Source organism: Mesoplodon bidens (assembly GCF_964165515.1).
Source record: "Mesoplodon bidens genome assembly, chromosome: 8".
Taxonomy (NCBI): Eukaryota; Metazoa; Chordata; class Mammalia; order Artiodactyla; family Ziphiidae; genus Mesoplodon; species Mesoplodon bidens.
In genome coordinates this window covers 55,550,248-55,565,052 of record NC_138165.1, presented here as the reverse complement: position 1 = coordinate 55,565,052, position 14,805 = coordinate 55,550,248, and the positions used below count along the sequence as shown (strand labels likewise).

Below are 14,805 nucleotides of genomic sequence, written 5' to 3'. Positions count from 1 at the left end.
TTTGCATTAGAAAGTGGGCCTGTACCAGGAAGAGAGCTATTACCTGAGATAACTTTTTCATCTCAGAGAGTTATCTGCAAGGCAGGGCAACCTTTGTTTACTAAACATCTCCTATTCTCACTTTTCCATGAATTGCCTTCTCTTCTTTGAAGCCATAGACCCCTTTCCTTAACTCAGGAAATAAATGGTATATAAAAAATAAGTGGTATATAAACCTCCATAGTATAGCCATCTTTTGAATTTTATATATTTGTGGGGCATAGATAATTATACATAGATAATTTTTTTTCTCTTGTTAATCTGTCCTTTATTTCAAGGGATATTGGCCAAGAGTCTAGGAGGGTAGAGAGAAAATTGTTTCCTCCCTCTCCCTTACCACTAGTTAGATTCATTCACCTGGAGGCTGGTTGAGATTAGTAGTGTAATTCCTGACAATGGAAAATAATAATGCTAATTGCCTGTGGTGATCACTCCAAAGTGATCAAGTTCAAGTCACATATAAAATGGCCTATTAAGATAGAAAAAATAGAATATCAGAACCTCAATTTATATTTTTAACTGTTGTAAACAAGGGAGATTAACAGCATTCAAAGACAACTTAATTCTTTGTTTGACTTTTACGTATGCATTGTTTAGGAGAAAGGTTTAAAAGAATCATTTCCCTGCTGTTAAGGGGCTCAGCTTAAGCAAGGTCTAAAGAGGGTTAAGTTAAATAATGACCTTCTCTGTTTTGGACTGAGTTGTGTTCCACCATCCCCCCCCCCACACACACAAATCCATACATTGAAGTCCTAAACTCCAGTGAAGACTACATTTGGAATAGGGTCTTAGAGAGGTAACTAAGGTTACAGTAGGTCATAAGGGTGAGACCCTAATCCAATAGAACTGGTGTCATTATAAGAAGACACTTTACCAGGGATGTGAGCACAGAGGAAAGACCACATGAGGACACAGTGAGAAGGCGGTCATCTGCAAGCCAAGGAGGCCTGGGGAGAAACCAAACCTGCTGACACCTTGATCTCGGACTTCCAGGCTCCACAACTGTGAGAAGATAAATTTCTATTGTTTAAGCCACCTGGTCTGTAGTATTTTGTTATGGCAGCCCTCGCTGACTAATACACTGACATATATCTGCTAACTTATTAGGAGCAGAACAGATCACTGGGAAAGTTATTTAAAAGAGTCTGAGACATTTTGAAGGTCCAGGCTGACCTTAGGAGAACAATTGGAGAAGTACAATAGGAGCAACTGAGAGAAAACTCACCCTAAATTAAAGCAGATCTGAACCTTACCTCTAAAATATATTCCAATCACTTACTTCCAAATTATTTCTAAGACCTCCACTGCTTCCACTTCCACTGCTACCACACTAGTCCAAGTTGTCACAAACTCTCTCCTGAACTCCTATACCAGCCTCCTAAAGTTCACCAGCATCCATCCTTTTCCTCTCCCATAGTACAGTCTTCACACAGCACTGAGTAATCATTTTAAAACACCAACCACGATTTAAAAATTCCTGTTTAACCCTTAAACTGGCTACTAAAGTTCTCAGTATGGTAGCAGGCAAATCCCTCAGAATCTCATCACCCTTGGCCCTCCTCTCCTGTGGCATGAAGCTCCTTGCTACTCCAGCCACATTAGCCAGAAACTGCCAAGAATTTTCTGGCCTTAAGGGGTTTTTACTTGCTATTTTCTCTGCCCAGAAAGCTCTTCCTAAGACATCTTCACAAGGCTAGATCTTGCATGCCATTCAAGTGTAAGCTCAAATAGCACCTCCTTGGAAAGGACTTTATGGAAACTCTTCTCTCTTTTATTTCACACTGGTTTTCCCCATCTGACATTTTCATAAATTTTTATGCATTTACTATCTACTCCAGCTAAATGCAAGTTCATGAAGATAGGAATTTGAGCTGCTTTTCTCACCCCTGTGTCTCTAGCTCCTTGAAAAGGCATAATCTAAATATATAATGATTAATAAATGCTCCCTATTCTAATAGAAATTCTAGTTCTAGAAATAATTGGGGCTGATACCAGAAATACCCCCAATTCAATCACTCTGATGCTTAGGATATGCTTTGTGAAAAAGAGCTATGTATGAATGAGAGAGAGAAAGAGATAAATTGAAAAACTGGCCACCTAGAATTATTATCACCGGGAACCTGAGCAGTTTCATGGATTTTTCTTTTTTCTTTTTCTTTTGTTTTGATATCCCTGAATACGTGGGACACTGGAAAACCAATCTTTTTCTTTAAGTAGCAACAGTGTCTCAAATTTCTGATGCTGAGTTTCATCAGTGAACCTGGTTAAGGCAGCAAGTAGTGACCTGGTACTGCTCCTTCCATGGCAGTCGTGGTAAATGGGGACATTTCTAAGGTTGGGTGCCAGCTCTCTATTAAGTAGTGAGGCATGCTAGAAGAGGGAGTATCTAAAATTGGCAATTAAGATCTTCCTCAGGAAGTAGCCCTGGGTTCCTTTTAGAGATTGCAAACAACAGGAAGATCCATTTAAAATCAAAGTAAGCAGAGAGCTGCAGCTGCTTGTGTTTTCTGCACTCTCTGGGGATGGCTGAGGGAGACGGGAAGCAGGTAATATCTGAGAACTGGAATTTGAGGATCAGCACTGGAGCTGAGTAGAGTTCCCTTTCCTCCAGGTAAAACAAGATTTCATTTTTAAGATGGGAAGTCTAGGAAACTCAGCCGTGATTTTACCTAGCACTCCACAGGCCTGTGCCAATCCACCATCACCCCACATAACCAATACAAGAAAACAACCTATGAGTGTAACACATAGAGAAAATGATTAAGCAAAACAAGATCTTCATTTAATTTCTTGTACAGTGTGGTAAAAGATCTTAAAGTAGAGAATGAAGAGAACTGTTAGAACTTTTCAGAGAATCCAGCACCTTCAAAACAAGGAAATAGCTTGGAATTTCAAAAAAAAATTTAAACACATAGACAATGAATATGAAGTATGTGTTTGAAAAATACCATCAAGAACATCAATGCATGTGGATCTGAAACACTTGATACTGGGTCATGCAGTGATCTTCAAACTGATTTTCTGAATGAGAATTTTCCAAAAAAAAGATTGAATGAAGAAAAAAACAAAATTGGTGAAGCAGGTTCAAGAGAAAGGAGACTTTCTTCAGAGGCTAAAACTAGTTAAAATGTATAGATCAAAGAAAGGTCTGTCTCAGACACAGTTGTTAACAAAGAGGTGGAGAAGCTGCAGCCAGATGTTGCTCTGAGTTGCAGTCAGGTGTGTCTAAGAAATCAAGGTTTACTCAGTTGATAGACCACTATGGGTTAGATGAGAAATTGCTACACTATAACAGAAATGATGAAGAACTTATAGGTGTTTAATTAATAATTTTTTTCCAGAATATCTTTGTAAATGACAACTTAATTAAAACATACTTACACATTTTAAAGGGAAGATATAAACCATTAAGGGCTTAGAGAAAGATATTATGGTGAACCTGGATCAATTGAGGGCATTCTGTTATAGAAACATAAACTAAGATCTAAAATGAAAATTTAGTACTTTGAATATATTTTTCAAAACACTTACAGTTAAAAAAAATTTAATCATGTTTAAAAAATTTTGTACAATATTGGATGTAACTTTTAGGTATTTTTTGATTTCTTCAGTGATCTCTTGGTTATTTAGTAACGTATTGTTTAGCCTCCATGTGTTTTTGTTTTTTACCTTTTTTTCCCTGTAATTCATTTCTAATCTTATAGCATTGTGGTCAGAAAAGATGCTTGATATGATTTCAATTTTCTTAAATTTACTGAGGCTTGATTTGTGACCCAAGATATGATCTATCCTGGAGAATGTTCCATGTGCACTTGAGAAGAAAGTGTACTCTGCTGTTTTAGGATGGAATGTCCTATAAATATGAATTAAATCTATCTAGTCTATTGTGTCATTTAAAGCTTCTGTTTCCTTATTTATTTTCATTTTGGATATTCTGTCCATTGGTGTAAGTGAGGTGTTAAAGTCCCCCAGTATTATTGTGTTACTGTCGATTTCCTCTTTTATAGCTGTTAGCAGTTGCCTTATGATTTAAGGTCCTCCTATGTTGGGTGCATATATATTTATAATTGTTATATCTTCTTCTTGGATTGATCCCTTGATCATTATGTAGTGTCCTTCCTTGTCTCTTATAACATTCTTTATTTTAAAGTCTATTTTATCCGATATGAGTAGTGCTACTCCGGCTTTCTTTTGATTTCCATTTGCATAGACTATCATTTTCCACCCCCTCACTTTCAGTCTGTATGTGTCCCTAGGTCTGAAGTGGGTCTCTCGTAGACAGAATATAGATGGGTCTTGTTTTTGTATCCATTCAGCAAGCCTGTGTCTTTTGGTTGGAGCATTTAATCCATTCACTTTTAAGGTAATTATCGATGTGTATGTTCCTATGACCATTTTCTTAATTGTTTTGGGTTTGTTTTTGTAGGTCTTTTTCTTCTTTTGTGTTTCCCACTTAGAGAAGTTCCTTTAGCATTTGTTGTAGAGCTGGTTTGGTGGTGCTGAATTCTCTTAGCTTTTGCTTGTCTGTAAAGCTTTTGATTTCTCCATCGAATCTGAATGAGATCCTTGCTGGGTAGAGTAATAATGGTAGTAGGTTTTCCCCTTTCATCACTTTAAGTATATCATGCCTCTCCCTTCTGGCTTGTAGAGTTTCTGCTGAGAAATCAGTTGTTAACCTTATGGGAGTTCCCTTGTATGTCGTTTGTCATTTTTCCCTTGCTGCTTTCAATAATTTTTCTTTGTCTTTAATTTTTGCCAATTTGATTACTATGTGTTTCGGCATGTTTCTCCTTGGGTTTTTCCTGTATGGGACTTGCTGCACTTCCTGGACTTGGTTGGCTATTTCCTTTCCCATGTTAGGGAAGTTTGCGACTATAATCTCTTCAAATATTTTCTCTGGTCCTTTCTCTCTCTCTTCTCCTTCTGGGACCCCTATAATGCAAATGTTGTTGCATTTAATGTTGTCCCAGAGGTCTCTTAGGCTGTCTTCACTTCTTTTCATTCTTTTTTCTTTATTCTGTTCTGCAGCAGTGAACTCCACCATCCTGTCTTCTAGGTCACTTATCCGTTCTTCTGTCTCAGTTATTCTGCTATTGATTCCTTCTAGTGTATTTTTCATTTCAGTTATTGTATTGTTCATCTCTGTTTTTTGTTCTTTAATTCTTCTAGGTCTTTGTTAAACATTTCTTGCATCTTCTCGACCTTTGCTTCCATTCTTTTTCGAGGTCCTGGATCATCTTCACTATCATTATTCTGAATTCTTTTTCTGGAAGGTTGCCTATCTCCACTTCATTTAGTTGTTTCTCTGGGGTTTTATCTTGTTCCTTCAACTGGTACATAGCCCTCTGCCTTTTCATCTTGTCTATCTTTCTGTGAATGTGGTTTTTGTTCCACAGGCTTCAGGATTCTAGTTCTTCTGGCTTCTGCTGTTTGCCTTCTGGTGGATGAGGCTATCTAAGAGGCTTGTGCAAGTTTCCCAATGGGAGGGACTCTGGATGTAACTTTTAATACATTATTTTATTTTGGTAAAAAAGTTCTATTATAAATGTTAAAAATAATCCAGTCAGTGAATGTCTAATCCTAAACTTGTCTAAAAATACCTGCATCTCTTCTAAGTTTATGACCCTTGTTTCCATTCTTTTATCACATATTTCCATCTGGATGGTCTAGCAGGTAATTAAACTCATATGTTCAAAATTTTTAAATAAATAAAATCAAAATAAGCAAGTCTAATCATGTTGGGCAAACTTTAAGGTAGGTAATCTTACTAAAAGATTGAACCTCCTGATATTCTGAGCAGGTTGGGACTTGGAATCACATTAATGTGAAATTTTAAAAAATACGGTGCTATTTTGTTCTGACAGAATAGCAATATCTGGGATCTCTCATGAATTTACTTTTATTCACCCAAGCTCTATGTCTACATCTCTCTCTCTCTTCATATATATACATATATATATATATATATATATATGTATGTATATATATACATATATGTATACACACACACACATATACACATACATATATACATACACATATATATATACTTTTTTCCCCCCTTATAACTTCTACTCATTTCGAGATGGGGTTGAAGAAGCCATAGTTGACCATGAGTCAGTTAGAACCAACTATCCATTAACTTCTCTGCTGAAGTCCCTAGAATTGCCTTGTATTAGATTGACCTTCCCAGTCTGTCTGTATGACAGGCATTCTATGGCTTCTAATATAGAATTTTGTTAAAATTTCTGTATCATTTTGGAGTCACATGTATTTTTATAATAGACATTTTCTCCCTACTTGAGATAGCCAGAATGAAAGTCTCTGTTCCTGGTAACCAAATTCTGTAAACAGTGCCCAGGAACTATTAATCTCAGTAGACCTTGTCCTAAATATATCCTTATTATTATGTTCAGGTCTTGGTTTTCAGTTTTGTGAAGATTTTGAAAAATAGGAAACAGGCTTAGAAGATGAAAATCATGATATAGAAGGGTCTGAGAACCATGCAAGTCTGAATGAAATAAAGAAAACTAGGTGTCTAACCAGATATTGCAAATGTGGGAGCAGGAACTGGGAAAAATAGTACTGCTTTCATCAATGGACAGAATGCCTATGAGTGCAAATGATGATTAATGATAGAGCCTTAAAAACGTGTAAACCATTTTACTCAGAAATGTGACATCTAACACTGTACCCTAAATTCTGCAAATAATTAGTTATATGGATAGTCATCACAATATTTATAATTTCCAGAAAAACCCTAAAAATTAAATATATAACTATATAGTACATAAACATTGTATAAAGTGTATAAACATTAAAATGATATTGTGGAAATGTTTATTGACCTAGAAATCAATGTTTATGACAAACTAAAATTGAAAGGAAGTTTATATATAATTTTTTTAAATGTCATAATTTTTAACTTTTCTAGATAAAGTTTTAAACCAGAGTTCCAGAACAAAAATTACTGATATCTTTAAATAATTCTATTCTGTCCATTTCTAAAATCACTTACTGATTAGCAGTAATATTAAATTTTGATTTCAATTAATTAAAATCAATTTTACAGTGTGCTTGAGCAATGTTTTCTTTTAATATCATATAAGAATCAATGAATTAGTATTTTATTCTGGTTTGAGCACACTGCATATTAGAAGGTTCCAATATTCTAAAAATTGCTTCAAATGGCTATTCTATCCTAGATGATTTATTACTCTGTCCTTATTATTAAAATATGAATGTCATTGTAGTTACTACCCAATTCTTGACAATGCCAAATAATTAATACTGTAAAATTTACAGACTAGAAATATATATGTGAGTGTAAATATAAATATATTACTGGGAAAAGGTTAAAAAATAAATACTGTCACAAAGAAATGATCTTTGGTGCTCCCATTTGCCATGTTCCTGTCTTTCCCAAATAATTTATCTATTCACTTGAAAATAAAAACATATACAGCCTCCATGTTATAGCAGATTTCAGGGGGAAATGTTGCCCACTTAAATAATGTTACCAAAATATTATGTCATTTCAACTCAATACTTTCAATTGAATTGTACGGGATAGCTGCCAGCTGGAACATACTCTTGAATCAGAAAATTTTTAAAAATTGTGATTTGTAAAGTGAGCATCATCCTATAATCCTTTATTTTGTAATTTATTAAATCACAAATGTCATATTTTAAATGTGAATCATAAAAAACAAATGCATGTGCTTTTTATAAAGAAACTCAGAATGAGCAACCCTATGTGATCACTTAATTGTGCCCTCATTTTCATACCTAGAAATCCATGAGATAAGGACTTGGTATACTAGAAATAAGTCATAATATAATGTTCCTGAATAAAGAATGCAACTCTGAATTTGCAAATGCATACAGTTCTCATTATACTGGGGATTTAAAACAAAATGGTAACCTTATTGATACAAAATTTTTTAAGAAGAAGGAATGGTAAGATGATCTGGAGATGTGATTTTTGTCATTCTACACCAAGTATTTTCCAACTTTGACTAGATTTCTCACAACCAGAATTCCCTCTGAAAAATATGAATGGCAAAATATCATGAGAGAAAAAAATACATGAATGCTTAGATTTAATTTGCATGGAAATGATTTGGAGGTATATTGGCTATTTCAAAAAAAGAAAAACATGTTTGAAGGGGGCTTTCCAGATAAATTTTCAAATAGTAGAATATGGTTAAATAATTTTGAAATTTTCCTGATAGTATATATATTATGGCTATGTTCTATAACTATGCAGCTTGTATGTAATCTATTGTCTATCCAATGGAAATATAAGAAGTATTCTAACTTAAGAAGTCTCAATAATTTTGCCTCCATTAAAGGCAATATTACAGATGATGAGGTCAGATCCATTTTTAAAAAAACAAAAACTGTTCTTCCAGATTGAAATCTTAGCAGTCCTTAAAATGTCACAAGTATTATTCATGAGTCCTCCTGCAAAGCTCTTAATCTCTAAAATAACAGAATCTTTTTTCCTCCCACACATAATCTCATTATTAGTCAATTCAGCACAGAATAATCTCATCACTGGCCTTTTGCATACTGTCCATCTTTGATACATCCAAATCTACATATATAGAACGATTATACCCACAATTTAAAAACATAAAAGCATATGATTTTTAAAGGTGCACATGATTTATGGTCACTTTTTTCCCATACTACTGAAGATATTCCTTCAATGGTTATAGTTTAAATATGGAACCTTATTAATTAGAATTAAATTGATGCAGACATTTATTTCAACTTTGTGCTGATACTGATTATGAAAAGAGAAAAAACAGAAATTTGATATTGATGCTCAAGTACAAATTATTATTATTATTTTTTAAAATTTACCTAAATCTAGGTATATATGATCCCCTCCCCCAAATCCTCTGTGGTCAGCTGCCATCTATCCAAGTCTAATTTGGGTTGAACAAAACTGCCAAATCCAGTAATTCCCCCTTATCTGAGGTTTCAATTTCCATGGTTTCAGTTATCCAAGGTCAACCAAGATCTGAAAATATTAAATGGAAAATTCAAGAAATAAACAATTCATAAGTTTTAAATTGCACACTGGTCTGAGCAGCATGCCAAAATCTTGTGCAGTCCTGCTCCGTCCAGGCTGGTGTCCCCAACCATCAACATAGTCTGTTCCTGACATCCAACCATCTACGTAGTCATCACTTAGTGATCCAGGATTTCCCAAGGCTAATGATTCTCCTTGTGCTGGATAGTCAGAAGTAGTAGTAGCCTAATGCTATCTCACACTACCTGTGCCATTCACCCCACCTCACCTCATCACATAGTCATTTTATCATCTTACATCATCACCAGAAGAAAGGTGATTACAGAACAATGTTTTGAGAGAGAAGAGAGACCACATTCACATAACTTTACAACATATTTTTATAATTGTTCTATTTTATGATTAGTTATTATTGTTAATCTCCTTCTATGCCTAATTTATAAATTAAACTTTATCATAGGTATGTATGTATAGGGAAAAAAACAGTCTATAGAATTTGGTATCATCCTCAGTTTCAGACATCTACTGGGGGTCTTGGAATGTATCCCCCAAGAAATAAGCAGGTCTACTGAAGTAAAATGACTCAGGTCTGATTGTTTAACTCAGTTAAAATGAATAATACTCACCAGCTCATCATATGATTCCAAGTTATTTGTTACATTCCAACATGAGATAATGCCTACAGTATATAGGCAGACTTCTGGAATGACCTCTTTGACTCTCTTGATTAATTTTCTAGCTCTAATTAAAATGTTGTTGAATTATATTAACTCAAAATTCTATCATAAATCTAAAGCATACTACATCTTTTCCCAATGTAAACATTTACTATTTCTTCTTTTTAAATGAAAGGGGAGACATAGGGCAACATAAAATAATTATATCTCTACTCAAAAAATTATACATTTTCAAATTTATTCTTGTTTTAATGCCATAAACATGAATAATGTAATTTTTTTTTCCTGAAAGTGACTCCGGAACAGTTAACCTTTAGTAGTTTACAAAAGGGAAACAATCATTATTTAATGTTTTTAAGTATGGTAAAGCTGAGATGATTTAATTATTCCATTTATGTTAATGAGACCATTCTCTGATCACTAATTATAATCTGGTTAATAAAATAGTACTTGATGTACTTTGCAATTGTAGTATTTATCCATTCTGTAAGTCAATTAGCATTAAGAAGTGTAACATATTGGAACACAGCAATTTAAGGTGACAAAAATTGCTGGAATAGAATCATATATAGTTCTTTGGAGATTTCTCACTTTACTTTAATGTAAAGTTTGATGGGCTATTAGTTTTCATTAATGGTGGCTTGAGTACTTAGAGAAGACTACTATATCCTATACTTAGTACTGGGAAAATTGCCTGGATCTATTTCATATATTACTGTTACTTTAATGAATAGTATTATAGCAATTAGAAGACGGACGGCTTAGAAAACTTAGGTGGTTGTATTTGAAGTTCTTTGAACTAAGTGACATTGCACAGTGTACACTAAAAAGTAAATTACCCCTCTTTAAAAAGTATGATTTGAAAGCAGAATCACTTAAGATATACAGCATAATTATAGTGCATTTAAAATAAACTGGTTTGTATATATCAAATTACAGAGGGAAATGCAATATACGTGTAACAATTAAATCACTGAATCTTTTGCTAAAAAGCGGTTGTAAACACGATTTTTAAGTAAATAAGGTACCGTTTGAATCTTTTTAAATGATATGTTATTTGTCCAGTTTTTCATCACTTGTATTTTCTTAAGTAGGACTTGCTTACATAATTCAGGTATAAACATGACAATAATAATTATATAGCTATCTAATATAATTGCACTGGTGATCATTCATATATCTAGGAGAATTAACATTTTTTTCAATCCTCGTGATTGAAACTGGTATTTTTTTCTGATATGTTTTAAAGACTCTTCATTAAAAGAACTATTCTCAAGCATTATAGACCATGTTTCATGAATGCTTTCTACTGAGTAATATTTTACAAATGTATACTCTGGTGTCTAGAGATCATTCTCTCAAAAAAAGTCAATCTATTTTTAAAGAATATGTTAATAATTTTCCTAAATCTAGAAAATTTTAACTGGCATAATACAATTTCATAAACATATAAATCATTCAAGCTTTTAATTTTAGAACATTTGAAATTAAAGCAACAAGCTAGAAGTTCTACCAAGTTAAGTTTGTTCTAAATAACTATAATTAATTTTTTCATATGAATGATTTATGGTTTATTATTTCTACAAACATACACCATAACAGCTTGAATATTCATATTTACTAGAAATTTCTTTCTTATTAAAATGCATAGTCATTATTAGCAACTTTGTATAAAATAAATTGGAAATAAAGAAAAACACATGGGGCAGAACTAATTTCAACATCATTAAGAATTTCATACACACGAAAACTAAAAGCTATCCTTTAGAGAAGTAAGTTATTGTAGATGACTACTTTTAGCTCATATTACATGCATAAATTAACTGTATATACTATTTTAGTAGATTAGTTCAATGACAGCAGTAAAATTACATGTACACATCAGGTATTTTTTAAACATAGCAAAAGCTCCATGGAGGAGGAAAGTAAGTTGGATGCCTAGAGCATTAAAAAAACAAAAAGCAAACAAAACAAACAAACAAAAAACTCTTCTAAAAGCAAAAAGTATTTGAAAATATAGTCTATTAGTAAATTTGCATTTCTTGTTTTCTCTCTCTTCCTTAAATGTTCTTCCCCCCAGATACCTGAATAACTCACTCCTTCACTTCCTGCAGATTCTTGCTCACTTACCATTTCCCAGTGAAAACTGCCATGACCTCACCACTTAAAATTATAATTTTTCTGGTTACTCTCTCCCAACCCAAGTCAGCACTCCCTATTCTTATGCCCTGGTTGAATTTTCTCCATTAGTGTCTTTCACCACCTGACAAATTTTATTTCACTCGTTTATTTGCTTTTACAGCTGACCCTTGGAAAACTTGGGGGTTAGGGGCACAGGCCCTCATGGAAGTTGAAAATCTGGGTATAACTTATAGTCAGCCCTCCGACTATGTGGTTCCTCCTTACCTGCAATTCTGCAGCCAAGGGTTCAACCAACTGGAGATTGTGTAGTACCATAGTATTATTGAAAAAAATCCCCGTATAAGTGGATCCACGTAGTTCAAATCCATGTTGTTCAAGGGTCAACTGTACACTCTTTTCCTACACTGGGAATACCAGCCCCTTATAGTAATGAAATTGTTACCTGCTTTATGCCCTGCTGTTTACCTAGCACCTAAATAGTGCCTGGCTCAAAATAGTTACTTGATAAATTGTTGAATGGGTGAATGAATCAAAACTGTGACAGATGAGTATGCTCTCTCTATTATGATACAATATATAAGTATAAATAGAAACATAAGGGAAGCAAATCCTGACTCCTTTTCATTAAGTTACACTTAAAAGAAAGAAAACAAACATAAAAGAAGTGTATCACCACTCTCTTCTCTGCCACCCTATCTTTCCAAAACAGTTTGATACCAGCAGCTTTTATAAACACCAGGTATTTGTTTTTATTTATATATTTTTAAGGCTTTCTATTTTAACCAAAATTTGTGATGATAGGCCAACACTCACAATATCAGGCTTCACACAGGTGATTGGTCTCTGAGGATAAGAAGGAATCTTTTTGGTATGAGTGGGTTTCTCAAGCTTGGCACTATTGACATTTTGAGCCAAACAATTCTTTGTTATGGGAGACCCTACTGTGCCTTGTAGGATGTTTACCAGTATTCCTGGTTTTTACCCACTAGAATGCTAGTAGCAACCCTTTCTTCCCAGCAGCTGTGATGTTTTCAGACACTGACAAATATTCCCTGGTAGACAAAATCACCCTGGGTTTGAGAATCACTGGCATAGTGAGAAGAAATCTAACTCTGGAGGTAGACAGAATTATGTTAGAGACCCAGGTTTGACCTTGAACCACCCACAATGTTTTCAGAGGCAACACTGCAGTTTCAATATCTCCTTTGCATGGTAACTGTGTCTATTAGTACTAACATGTAAATTTGGAGAGTAGACACTCTCTAAACAATAGTTGTTGAGATAAACAGTGCAGCATAATGGATAAAAGAACATTATTAAAAAATATATATTTTTTAAAGAAATGCATACATACGATAAAAATTGGAGTATTCTGTATAGGCTTTTTGAACCTATTTTCAATTAAAAATATATTCTAGAGAATGGTTCAAATCAATATATAGATTTACCTAATTTTTAATAGCTGCATAATATTTCACTCTACATGAACATTTCATGATTCATTTGGCTAGTGCTTTATAATACACATGTAGGCTTTTCCCCCAGCCTTTTCTAATTACAATGAACACTTCAAAGTATATTCTTGTATACATCTCAGTGCACATACATCTTAGCGTTAACTATAGCTACAAGACACATTCCTGGAAGAAACTCAAGCTTTAAAGACTAAGAATCATGGATTTGAAAGCTTGCTACACTATTTATTAAGCAGGTAACTCTGAGCGATTAGTTTAGGCTGGCTGAACCTTGGCTGGGAGCTCTGGAGTAAGCACTGTTAATAGTACCTCTCTCAGGGGACTGTAAGAATTACATGAGTTAAGATTTGTAGAATGCTTTATTTATTTAGACTATCAATTATTATCATTAAAGAGAATAATGCTGTTAGGCCCAACTGTGATAGACTATATTTAAGAGACTAAAACATTCCAAACATCAAAGTTTTTGTTTCGTTTTGGAACTCTTTCACTTGTGCGTGTTTTAGGGTATTTTTTTCCTTCTTTTTCTTAATTTTCTTCCATGAAGCTGTTTAGTTCCTTTGAGAATAAACATTATTCAATACGGCTCTTCTTTTCTTGCATTTCTATATACACTTGTATGTAGAATACATGTTGGAAATGATTGTTGTATACACTTAATCATGTTATTCATTTTCTTCCCTATACAATTCAAATCCTTATATATCAAAGTATTTTCCTTTAATATTTATTTCTATATATATTTAAACTGTACAGTATATTTATGGTTGTGGTCATCCTACATAAGCATTTGCCTGCTTTGATTGAAAATATATTTTGATTGCTGTGGTAGAGGTTTGGTGTGTAGATGGTCATTGTTTTATTTATTCATACATTCTACTGTTACATAATAAAATGTACTCAGTGCAAAGCATCTTGCTGTGTATCATGAATGATGCATATATGAATAAAATGCAGTCCCAAGTTACGGAAAAGTGAGACATTTTCACTCATTAGAAAAGACAAAGAATATTCCACTACATTAGAAAAATACAAAGGGGTTCAGAGAAGGGAAACATTTCAAATCACTGAGGTATAGTTGAAGTAGGTCTTGAAAGGTGATATTTCACCCATTAGGGTGGCTGATAAATATGGAAGGCAGCCAAAGAACAAGGAATAGCAAGAAAAATGGAAATAAGTAGGACATGATCAGATACAGGGGAACAGCTTGCCTGGATGTATTGCAGCTGAGGGGTAGAGGAGGATCAAATGAAAAGTATAGTTATGATAGGGAAGGCTCTTCCTGGTAATGGAAACTACACTTAACTAGAATCAGGATCTCTGAGCTTGAGTCTCAGAGGACAGGGTTTTCACAAATCTTACTGACCCTATTTCTTTATCTATAAGGTGGGACAAATAATGCTTTGGGTTTTAACAAAACTTATTGACC

The 14,805-nt window shown here is 33.8% G+C and overlaps 1 protein-coding gene and 1 pseudogene across 2 annotated transcripts in view; one reads left to right on the top strand and one right to left on the bottom strand.

The window, feature by feature from the left end:
* Window positions 1-14,805, bottom strand: part of LRP1B (LDL receptor related protein 1B) — a gene marked incomplete at its 3' end in the record, with an annotated part of 2,330,707 nt that overhangs the window by 563,672 nt on the left and 1,752,230 nt on the right. The window lies entirely within an intron of this gene.
* LOC308621773 (swi5-dependent recombination DNA repair protein 1 homolog) lies at window positions 2,562-3,362 on the top strand (annotated as a pseudogene). The gene is made up of 2 exons: window positions 2,562-2,585; window positions 2,651-3,362. The product of its transcript is annotated as a swi5-dependent recombination DNA repair protein 1 homolog (transcript).